The sequence below is a fragment of the Zeus faber genome (assembly GCF_960531495.2).
Source record: "Zeus faber genome assembly, chromosome: 1".
Classification (NCBI taxonomy): domain Eukaryota; kingdom Metazoa; phylum Chordata; class Actinopteri; order Zeiformes; family Zeidae; genus Zeus; species Zeus faber.
Window position 1 is genome coordinate 28,219,825 of NC_137193.1, and position 10,000 is coordinate 28,229,824.

Sequence of the window (10,000 nt, forward strand, 5' to 3'; positions counted from 1 at the left end):
CTGTCCTGGATCCACCTGTCAAGCTCTACCCTTCTATCCAATCGAGGGATTGGAGCTCGTCACTCAAATATTTCTATCTCACAAAGTATGTCTGTGTTTACTGAACACCTCACTGGGAGTGATGGGCAGACAGATCAGATGGGTGTCAGACACCCAAACTCTAAGGATGCTAAAATAAAATAAGGATCATTTTTTGGGTAAATCTAAGAGTTGTCGCTCAGAAGTGGTATTTCTTTACTTATTCCATGTTGGGTTGCATTGGCTAAGTCATTTTCTTTACATGTTATTTCATTTGCGATTTTTATTGTTTTCTGCCCCATTGCCATCAACAAAAACACACAAGAAATCCCAGGATGCACAGGTGCACATTGGCTTGTTGACGGCAGAGTGGAGGAGAACAGCTGGTCACTCCCACTTCTGAACACGCCATCTTGTGCAAGACCTTTTACCATTATGCAATAAGCATGGCCGATAAACACACTCATAAAAGAAACACATCCACTATTGGTGGGCTGAGTGATGGGGAGCAACACAAAGATACACTGCACACGCCAAGGTAAAATTTTCATTAGGCGCATTTATTCATAAAATAATATTATTGCCAAAACGTCACTGATGCCAAAAGTGATATATCACCCTTTTCTCTATTTTTATTTTTTTAAATATGAAATTAAATAGGCAAATACATTCCTAATGAATATGCATTTTGAATGATGACTCAATGTTTGTGTCCAACAAGCAGCCAACCAATTGGTGTGACCTCTGTGTGAGCCTTGAAATTGCTTCCTTGCACCAGCGTAACTATGGGCTCAACCAAAACAATGTTAGTATCCTCTACCGAGCATCAGAAAACTAGCCTTTCATGGTTGATGACTGTATTTGAAATGTCATCGTTGTAATGTTAGAATATTAATATAATAATATAATAATAAAACTTACATGATTGCCTCAAAAAGATGAAAGGGTTGATATGAGTGCAGGTTGGATTTGAATGGTCAATAGTTGAACTACAGTTTTGAACTTCTGGACCACACTCCAAACCAGTGGGTGGCAGCGATTTACCTCCAAGGTGTTTCCCGACCACCATAAAAACCATGGTTAAAATACTTCTGTGTCCAAAAGTCTCCTGAACAATCCATTGATTGATTTCTTGCCATTGTAAATAGCACAGAGTGCAAAAGAAATGACATTTCGGGGCATTGAAAGTCAGAACTCTGAAGTGCTTGATCGGCGTTTGTAAGGGTTTGAGGCTTACTTCACCCCTGGCTTAATCCAACATTTACATATACCAGGTGCACATACCCTGCACTGAGCTTAAAATCATTTCTGTGGACATTCCAACCAACCTTCATAGAAACTGAGACCTGATTGGGAAACCTAATAACCTTTTGAGTGTAGTTGTCTTGGGTAATAGAAATGAAAACAGCGTTTAAATGGACTGGAGATTAAACCCAATGGCAACCCCCTCGTTTGCTGACTGGCTGACTTGGTGTGTGTGGTTGTGTAAATGAGCCTTTCAGGATAGACCATAAACACAGCAGTCGACCCCCTAGAGCTATCATCTCTGTCATAGGTGGTGACACTCCCGCCACTGCTCCTGACCTCCATGCATGAACACACACACACAGACACACACACACACACACACACACACACACACACACACACACACACACACACACACACACACACACACAGACACACACACACACACACACACACACACACACACACACAGTAATCCCTCTGGTGATGAGTTTAGCTATTTCCCATGAGTTAAATACAACTAATCAGTCCTGCATCTTCATGGCACTGACAACTGAGGCTTTCCATCACTGCACCGGCTTCTGCAGATTATCTGCTCGTTTTCATCTAATTGAGTGGTATCGGGGAACATCCATTTATCCCCTGGGAGTGATGAACGTGTGTGGTGTGTGTGTGTGTGTGTGTGTGTGTGTGTGTGTGTGTGTGTGTGTGTGTGTGTGTGTGTGTGTGTGTGTGTGTGTGTGTGCGTGTGTGTGCGTCAGGATGTTGCATTGCCTTTGCGGCCAAAGTAATACACACCAAGAAAGGAGGAGGACACTTTGAGTGAGCAGTCTGACTTAACTCTGTAGAGCACTAGAGGCATTTCCATGAAGCTACTTTTCTCTTTCTTTCTCTCGCCCTGGGGACGATGGTCTGGACAATGACTTCACTGCGGTCCATGAGTGGCACTGAGTTGCTCTTTCCAATGTATTATTCCAGTTGAAAGCCTACACTAGTCATCCCCGGTCGTAACACTTTTGCCATTCAGTTCGACCCATGATTTCCATTGCTCTTTCCTTCTCTCTGTCTGTCTCTCCCCGCCCCACTCTTGCTTTCACTCACTGCCCTGTTTGTGCCGTGAAAGGCTTCCAAACCTTTACGTTAATTATCGACTTGAAGGCCCCACAGAGAAGTGACGCTTGGTTCGTGCGTTCGGCCTTTGAGGTTCCTTCAAAGGGCACTCCACTCCAGCGATGTAAGCCGGCCGCCTGGGTTTTGTCACACCTTTTTTTTTTTGCTTTTCTTTCCCTCTCTCTCTCTCGCTCTCTCTCATCCCTGTGTGGCAGTAAATAAACCAGGTTGTGCAGGAGAATCTCTAGATCGGCCGCTGTGGGCTAATGTCGGACGTGTTGACCGATGGAGCTCCCGGAATCTGCGCTGTTTACTCTGCGGTTGTCTGTCGCAATTCTCACCTCGCCACCGCCGGGAATAAAGAAGGAGAAAAAAAGATAAAATCCGTAAGGGCAGCGCATGGAAGGGGAGCCGGCAGAGGGTGGAAAGGTGTTTTAGGGAACGGCATCGTGGCTTCTTTGGAGTTATTGTCGTTGGTGATAGGATACCCCTTTTTAGCTCTGTTTGACCGGAAATCGTCGTTCTTTGACTTTGTTCTTGCGGGTGACGTACTTGGTTTCTATAAAGTGTTTTAACTAACTTCTAGCTAACTGCATTCCACTGGCCTCAGCGGGATAGCGAATGCTAAACCCTGGCTTCCAAAGGCACTGAAATAAGTGGGAGGCCAAGGGTGCAACTTGCATGTGTGAAATTCAGGGGCGGTTCGAGGCATGGGGGGCAATGCCCCACCAAATGCTCTAACTATACTTCTACAACCTAACTATACACCCCCTGTGGATTATAAAGCAATCCAAGTTTGTATCGGGTCGAGAGGCAGCAGGAAGCTGCGTTCCATGTGAACTCGAGAAAATTGTATTTTGTGTCGGTAGTCCCCATGTTAAGATAACGTGAAATCGACAGAGTAGTTCAAAACAACATTATATGTGTTGAAATAAATAATAATCTATACAAAGGGAACATTGTCGTCACCATGTTGCGGTAACTTCTGGTCTGTTTTGGCAAACTCTGGTGCGAGCGATCAGCTCTGAAATTACAACTTTCGACTGCAACTTAAATAGCCCCACCCGCCGAGTTGTGAATAACCCAAGCAACATTTCTTACTGCCCCCCTGATCAAAGCAGTCTTGAAACGGGTCTAATTCCATTCCGTCCATCTAATTCCAAATCCTTTAGACACAACGCAGCTCTCCGCGTGTGTTTATGCTGTGAGGATACGTACGTGGTAGCAGTACAGATCCTTGTGTGTGCGCACATGCATTTTTATCCATTATCACGTTTCACAAGTTTATAATTACAACACTGTGCTCAGCAGGTCCCGGGGGTGGGGGGAGGAAAGACAATGAAAATAAAAGGAAAGAATGAAATACAGACTAAGGAATAATGAAAACGCGCTTCCATGGATTTGCGGAAGACGGAAAACAAACGGCATGCGATGTGAGACGACATGCTACCTGGTAACCTGGTACCTGGTTAGTAGGAGGATTAGCGCAAGAAAATGAATAAAAAAATTGACACTGAAAATGACTTTTGTTTCAGCGATAATTTCAACGATTTCTTGTTTGAGGAATACCATTGTAATTGGAGCCATGTCGTTTGGGGACACTTGTCAGCCTCATCATATATTTTGAAGACTGAGAAAAGGGGAGACCACGGCTTCACCTCAAACAGAGAAAACACACAAGCAGACGGGACTTCAGATGGGAATCAAACCCATATGCACTGAGCCTGCCTCTGTGCAGGGCGGATAAGCAAAGTATATTACTTCTGGAGATAAAAGAACTGTACAAGATATAAAATAGTAAAAATTGGCATTAAGTTTAAACTAGGACTGGGCGGCATATTGACATAACATCGATCCTATGAGACGCGGTATCTTCTTTGATTTTGGATGTTGTATTAGCCCAATATAATTTAATGTAATCTTTAAGGCTGCATTCCGGTAAAGAAACACAACTTTGAGACAGTTCTCATTGTTCTCATTAATTCCTCTACCTGCTTGGTCTTCATCGACGTTACTAATGACTCTTTCCAACCCCCCCTCCACCACCCCATCTCATTTTGATGCGGCTACCGGGGATGACGCCCGATACACGTGATGCGGGCAGTTAACTTTGGTAAATTTGCCGCCATCTCGTTGGTTCTTTCCCGAATCTGGGTTTATGTGAGGGCCTAATAATTCTACAGGGCGGATGAACCAGGCCATGAATCGGGGGCATTGTTTCAGCATGAACTAAATCACTCTTCTACCTGTTTTCAGCCTTCGGCCGTCCCTCCATTAATCGGCCAAAGCCATGATAAATCCATGGGTCGTGTATGTGTGTGTGTAAAACACATACAGATGCAAATTCATCTTCCATCTTTCTCCACATGCACGTCGTGTTTACACGCGCACACATGCGGCCCAGCACCAAGAGGGACAGATGAACGGCTGCACGTCAGGCCCGAGCGTACAATAGCACTGTAGTCATTAGTCAAAGTACCGGCGGTGATGTATCAATGGCAACGGGGAACTCAGACACACACCGCCACACATGTCCACGGTTCTGTGCGAGGCTGCGTCACAGAGTCTTCGATAATAATCGACATTTTCTACAGAGACCATAGTTCCTCGCTGAAACGGAGCAGGAGTGGCAGAGACTTGAGCAAACAAGGCTTTCCCTGAAGTTAGACTCAAAGCTTTCAGCTGAAAGGCCGGGACAGCATGTAGGTAAGCACATCAACCGTTCTTCTCTCGTGCTCCCTCTTTTCCCCATTCACACACACACACACACACACCGACACACACACACACACACACACACACACACACACACACACACACCCCTTTGGTAAATCTGGATAAGTTTACCGACGAAATGAGAAGTACACAACCAGCCCGCACCCCTCCGCTGTGTAAGCATACACTGTGACTATGTACACACCAACCCTCTTTCAGTCCGTCCATTTCTCTCTCGCTCAATCTCTCACGGTGAACAACAAACACAAAGCGAGCCCACGCCGTCCTCTGACTAACCCACCCTCCACAACTAACCCTCCATCCCGCTCGATTTGGGTCTCACTCAGCCCCCGAGCAGAAAATCTGTCTTTTTCTCTCCCCTCCCCCTCCACCCCCACCACCCAATCTTCTCTTGCCTCCAACCGACTCCGTTCTATCACTTCTCTTATTGGTTTCCTGTCGCCATGATACAAGGAAAACCAGTCGTACAGACATCCTTTGGACGAATGCCACAATAGGATCATGGCTGGCTGTTAGCAGGTTAGATGCTTGGTGTTAGCTCGTTTGAGTTAGCTTTCAGAATCGTTTGTTCCTTATGGTTCCCCAAGTTATTATGACTTGAACATGAATGAATTACCATAGCACGATAAAAGGCCGTCCATTAAAACTGAACGCCCATACAACGTCCACTATTGTTCCCCAGTGTGTTGGTTTGGTAATAGATCCCCCCCTTGCTCCACAACGTATGCCCACGTACTGTATGCTCGGGGAGAGCCATTGAAGTCAGAGCCATTACACCAAAGCCTCAGACAATCTCATGAAGCAGTAACAAGTCAAGTCGAGTCCATCACAGAACCGTCTCAAGCGGCTCCACAAGCTCTTCAATTCACAAAGAAATCAACGGCATCCCCAGTCTTAACCTCCAACCGGGCGAGGACCAAAAACCCTTGGTGGAGGAAAAATGGAAGAAACCTTGAGAAAAGGGCACAAAGACATCTCCCCCTTTCAGGACGGCTAGACAGATCAATTCGAGTAGATATGAGTGTGAGGCTAAGGGTGCGACTAGGCACCTGCAACAAGAGTCTAATTGTAGAAAATACTTTTGACACCACCCAGTTACTGTGTGGTGATAGACCAGAAGAAAGGGTCTCAAGAAGGCTAAGCCAGGGGTCGCCAAAAGAGGAAGCCCCCACAGGGCGGCAACATTCCATTACCAGATGAGTTTGACTGAACTCCATGAATATCAATGATGCTCCTCCTCCATCATCATACTTCTCGTCAACAAGGTCGGTGAAGGCCGGCGGTCTGTTGGGGTTAAATGACACCAGGGGGTACCCACTGGCTTCCTCTAATGGCTCGTCACTTCATTTTCCCCTGCTCTTCTCTTCACTTGCCGCTCTGGGCGGCTGAGTGAAGTCAGCTGAGTCGGCAGGTTGAAGTCAAAGTCGAAATGAAGTGGAAACGGTCTGACTCACCACGTATGCCTTCTGAAGCGAATCTTCTCTGTGACTAAGAAGTTTATGTCACACACACACACACACACACACACACACACACACACACACACACACACCTATGCTGTTAGTCACAGTAAACGCACAAAGTAAGTAAGTGTGTTTGTGTGTGTGTGTGTGTGTGGGCCCAGCAGATGTTCAACTCATGGTTTTAGAGTTTCTATAGGGAGGCAGGACCAATTTTATTTAGTTTCGTTTCTTGTTCATTTTCAGGTTGATTCGTATTGCCAGTTGTCTATTGTTCATGATTTATTTATATTGTTAATTCATCTATTGTTTATTGTACTTGTTAATTGCAATGAAAGTTAAGGGGTATATTGACAATTATTTTACAGGATCTTTTTTGTATTATTTCCAATTTTTCTATCTTCTAGTCAATATTTAGGTTTATAGCATAATGCCCTTTTATTCTTTCTATTTTCATTCGTATTATTTTATCATTATTACCTATTTTGATGTTAGCTGCTGCGACACAGAAATTTCCCTCGAGAGATGAAAAAAAGTGTTTACCTAACCATCTATCAATCTTTCTATCCATCCATCCACCTATTCCTTCCCGGCATCTATGGCATAACTAGACTGCATGCAAACGTAGCACTGAGACTCCCGTTAACAGATTAAAAAAATATATATATATTTTTAAAAATTCACAAATCAACAACATGATTTTTTTAGTTTGTGATTGAAAAATAAAAAAATAAATGAACCCTACTTGAGATTAAAGGGGAAAATATTCTGCAACGTTGGCTACGAGCTACCGAACATACATTAAAGATTGATCAGATTCTGCAAGCACGGAGCATGGGGGGTGAAAGAGGAAGACAAGATATTAAAAAGTAGGTGAGGAGGAAATGAAGAGGGGGTCGGGGGAAGAATTGGAGGAGAGAGAGGAAGAGGAGTGAGAGAGATGGGGAGAAAATTACTGTTGACACAAGGAGTAGGGCGAGAGAAAAAGGAGGGCTGATTTATCACACAGCAATCTTTTTTTTGACTATGTGTGTGTGTGTGTGTGTGTGTGTCATATCTAAGTGCATGCAGTGGCGGTGGGCCCGCCACATATGAGCCTGATTTTTTAAGATGCCACCCATTTTACATCTTAGCGATTGGGTATCAGGCGGGTTTGAGTTTTAATAAAAAGTGTCCAGTGAGGGAAAAATTCACAATCTGCCTTGTCCCCACAACGTAGGTAAAAGCTCAACACACACACACACACACACACACACACACACACACACACACACACACACACACACACACACACACACACACACACACACACTTCTTACAAGGATATTTTGCTCACCCCTCTACACCAAAACCTTGACCTCCATTTCACTGTTTCACTTCTGCGCTGTTCCATTTCTATCTCATCTGCTCTCTCTTCCATTTCATCCTCGCTTGTTATTTTCAAAGTGTCTCCGGCAGAGCGGGGGCTACGCTCCTCCTTCGTTCCCACCAGAACATCAATATACAACAGAAGTCCAGCGGTCCGAGCGGAGGAGAGAAAAGAGCGGAGGAGAGCGAGCTGCACAAGTAGCGTGAGCTACAGAGTGCACTACATTAATGGTGATGAACAAAAAAAAATAAAAAATAAAAATCACAAAAATGAAACACAGGACCCTGAATCCAAACAAAATTGGGTATTGAGCTACTGAGCTGGAACAGCATTTTGTTATTGCGGTGTGGGGGTGGTGTGGTTTAAGCTGCCACACCTGTCTCGGGTCTAGGTAATTGGGCTGTAGGTTATGGTGTCCATAGGCCTGTTGCACGTTAGAGTAATCAACGGCAACCGGTAAAACCACCATACCCGCACACACACACACGTCTGGATCGGAAGGTCCTGAAAACACCAAGGTGGTGTGTGGCAGGTGAAACTGCCACAGTAATGCTAATGCCACGCTCCCTTGGAAATCAGTATTCACTTCAGCGCTAAATGTGTCCCCTTGATTCTGTTCAGCAAAACATGGAAGCAGACCCCTGTCTGCAGATGTGTGTTTGTTTGGCAAGCTTGTGAACTATATGAGATACAAACTGTATGTTGGAATAATCTTGTGCTAAACACATGCTCGCATAACAAACATTTGCCCTTTTTTTTTTTAGTAGGGGCTTGGATTTTCCCAATGTCCGCCTTCAAAGCACAAAAGGCATTGTGGGACATTGAGTCCAATACAGTGACTTAGGGCTCCCACAGTATTGTGGGACAAAATGGTACCCTCCAAGCCCCGCCAGAGCCCCGCCTTTCCTTACGGAAATTGGACATGAGACAAAGGGGCCTGGGGAAAAAAAAAGAATCAGTAGGCTAATTAGCGGTTAGCTTTCCAATTTGCTCACAGGGAAAGAGACAGGCAGAGCAACAAAACTGTCAAAACACTGTCAGTCACTAAAGCCCAGAGGAACATTTATCTCCATTAGCTTTTTCTTTCAAGCCAGCAGCGAGGGGAGCATCTGGGCGGCTACGACCGATCGGACACTTTCGAACTGTTGCAGAATAGTAAACCGCCAAGGGTCCAGTAAATTACGTTCAGGAATTTCGGCATATCCCAAACTTCATGCTATTGATTTGTGTAGTGCAGTACAGTGAGTGGGCAGCTATTGAACGTTAAAGTGGAAGTGAAAATTAATGAGCAGGTTCAAACATTTCCATTAAAGACGGCAGGGAACCAGACGAGCTTAATTGTCAGGTAAAGGTCACGTCACACCATGTTTTCCAGAGCTCTTGGAATGATGGATGTACAGAAGTTTTTTTCCCCAATTTATTTATTTTTAGTAATTGGGATTTGGTTGCTCATAACGCTAAGCCATTGGACACTCACCTGATCACATGTTTGTGTTCTGTGATCCTGTCCCCTGTCTCCTGTCCTACATCAAAAGTTTCCCATAATTTTCAGCAAATTAAGTAAATTTTTTGTTCGGAATTCTGCCTTCCCTCCACAGCAATAGCCAAGTAAATAGAAAATGCTCTTTATTATACAAAATTGTCAAAAAATAGAAAATATGCATATTAATTGCATTTAACGACCCCTTAAATCCCCAAAAATTGCAGAGCTCAGGAGTAACCACAACAACAGCTAAATGCAAAGTGATCAGCATTGTAGAAATTGAAAGTATCAATTAATAGATTGAAGGCAAGATCCTACAACACAACAATACTACGAAGGTCCAACCTCTACAAACTATGGGGTTGCACAACCACTGATTTCACAAAGCTGACTCATGGAAGTGGACTTTAAGTGAGTAGTTTTAGGAGAGGCTTGTTAGATACTTGTAGAATGTGGAAAAGATCATTCGATATAAGCTATATAATATGTAATTCTTCCGTCTAAATATAAACGGAAAGTTCCACTCCTTACAAAACCGCAAAGCAAATGGCATAGCATAGGGTTGTTTCATTAGTG

General features: G+C 44.2%; 1 protein-coding gene across 1 annotated transcript in view; it reads right to left on the bottom strand.

The window, feature by feature from the left end:
- csmd2 (CUB and Sushi multiple domains 2) overlaps positions 1-10,000 on the bottom strand; it is a gene marked incomplete at both ends in the record, with an annotated part of 282,856 nt that overhangs the window by 272,064 nt on the left and 792 nt on the right. The window lies entirely within an intron of this gene.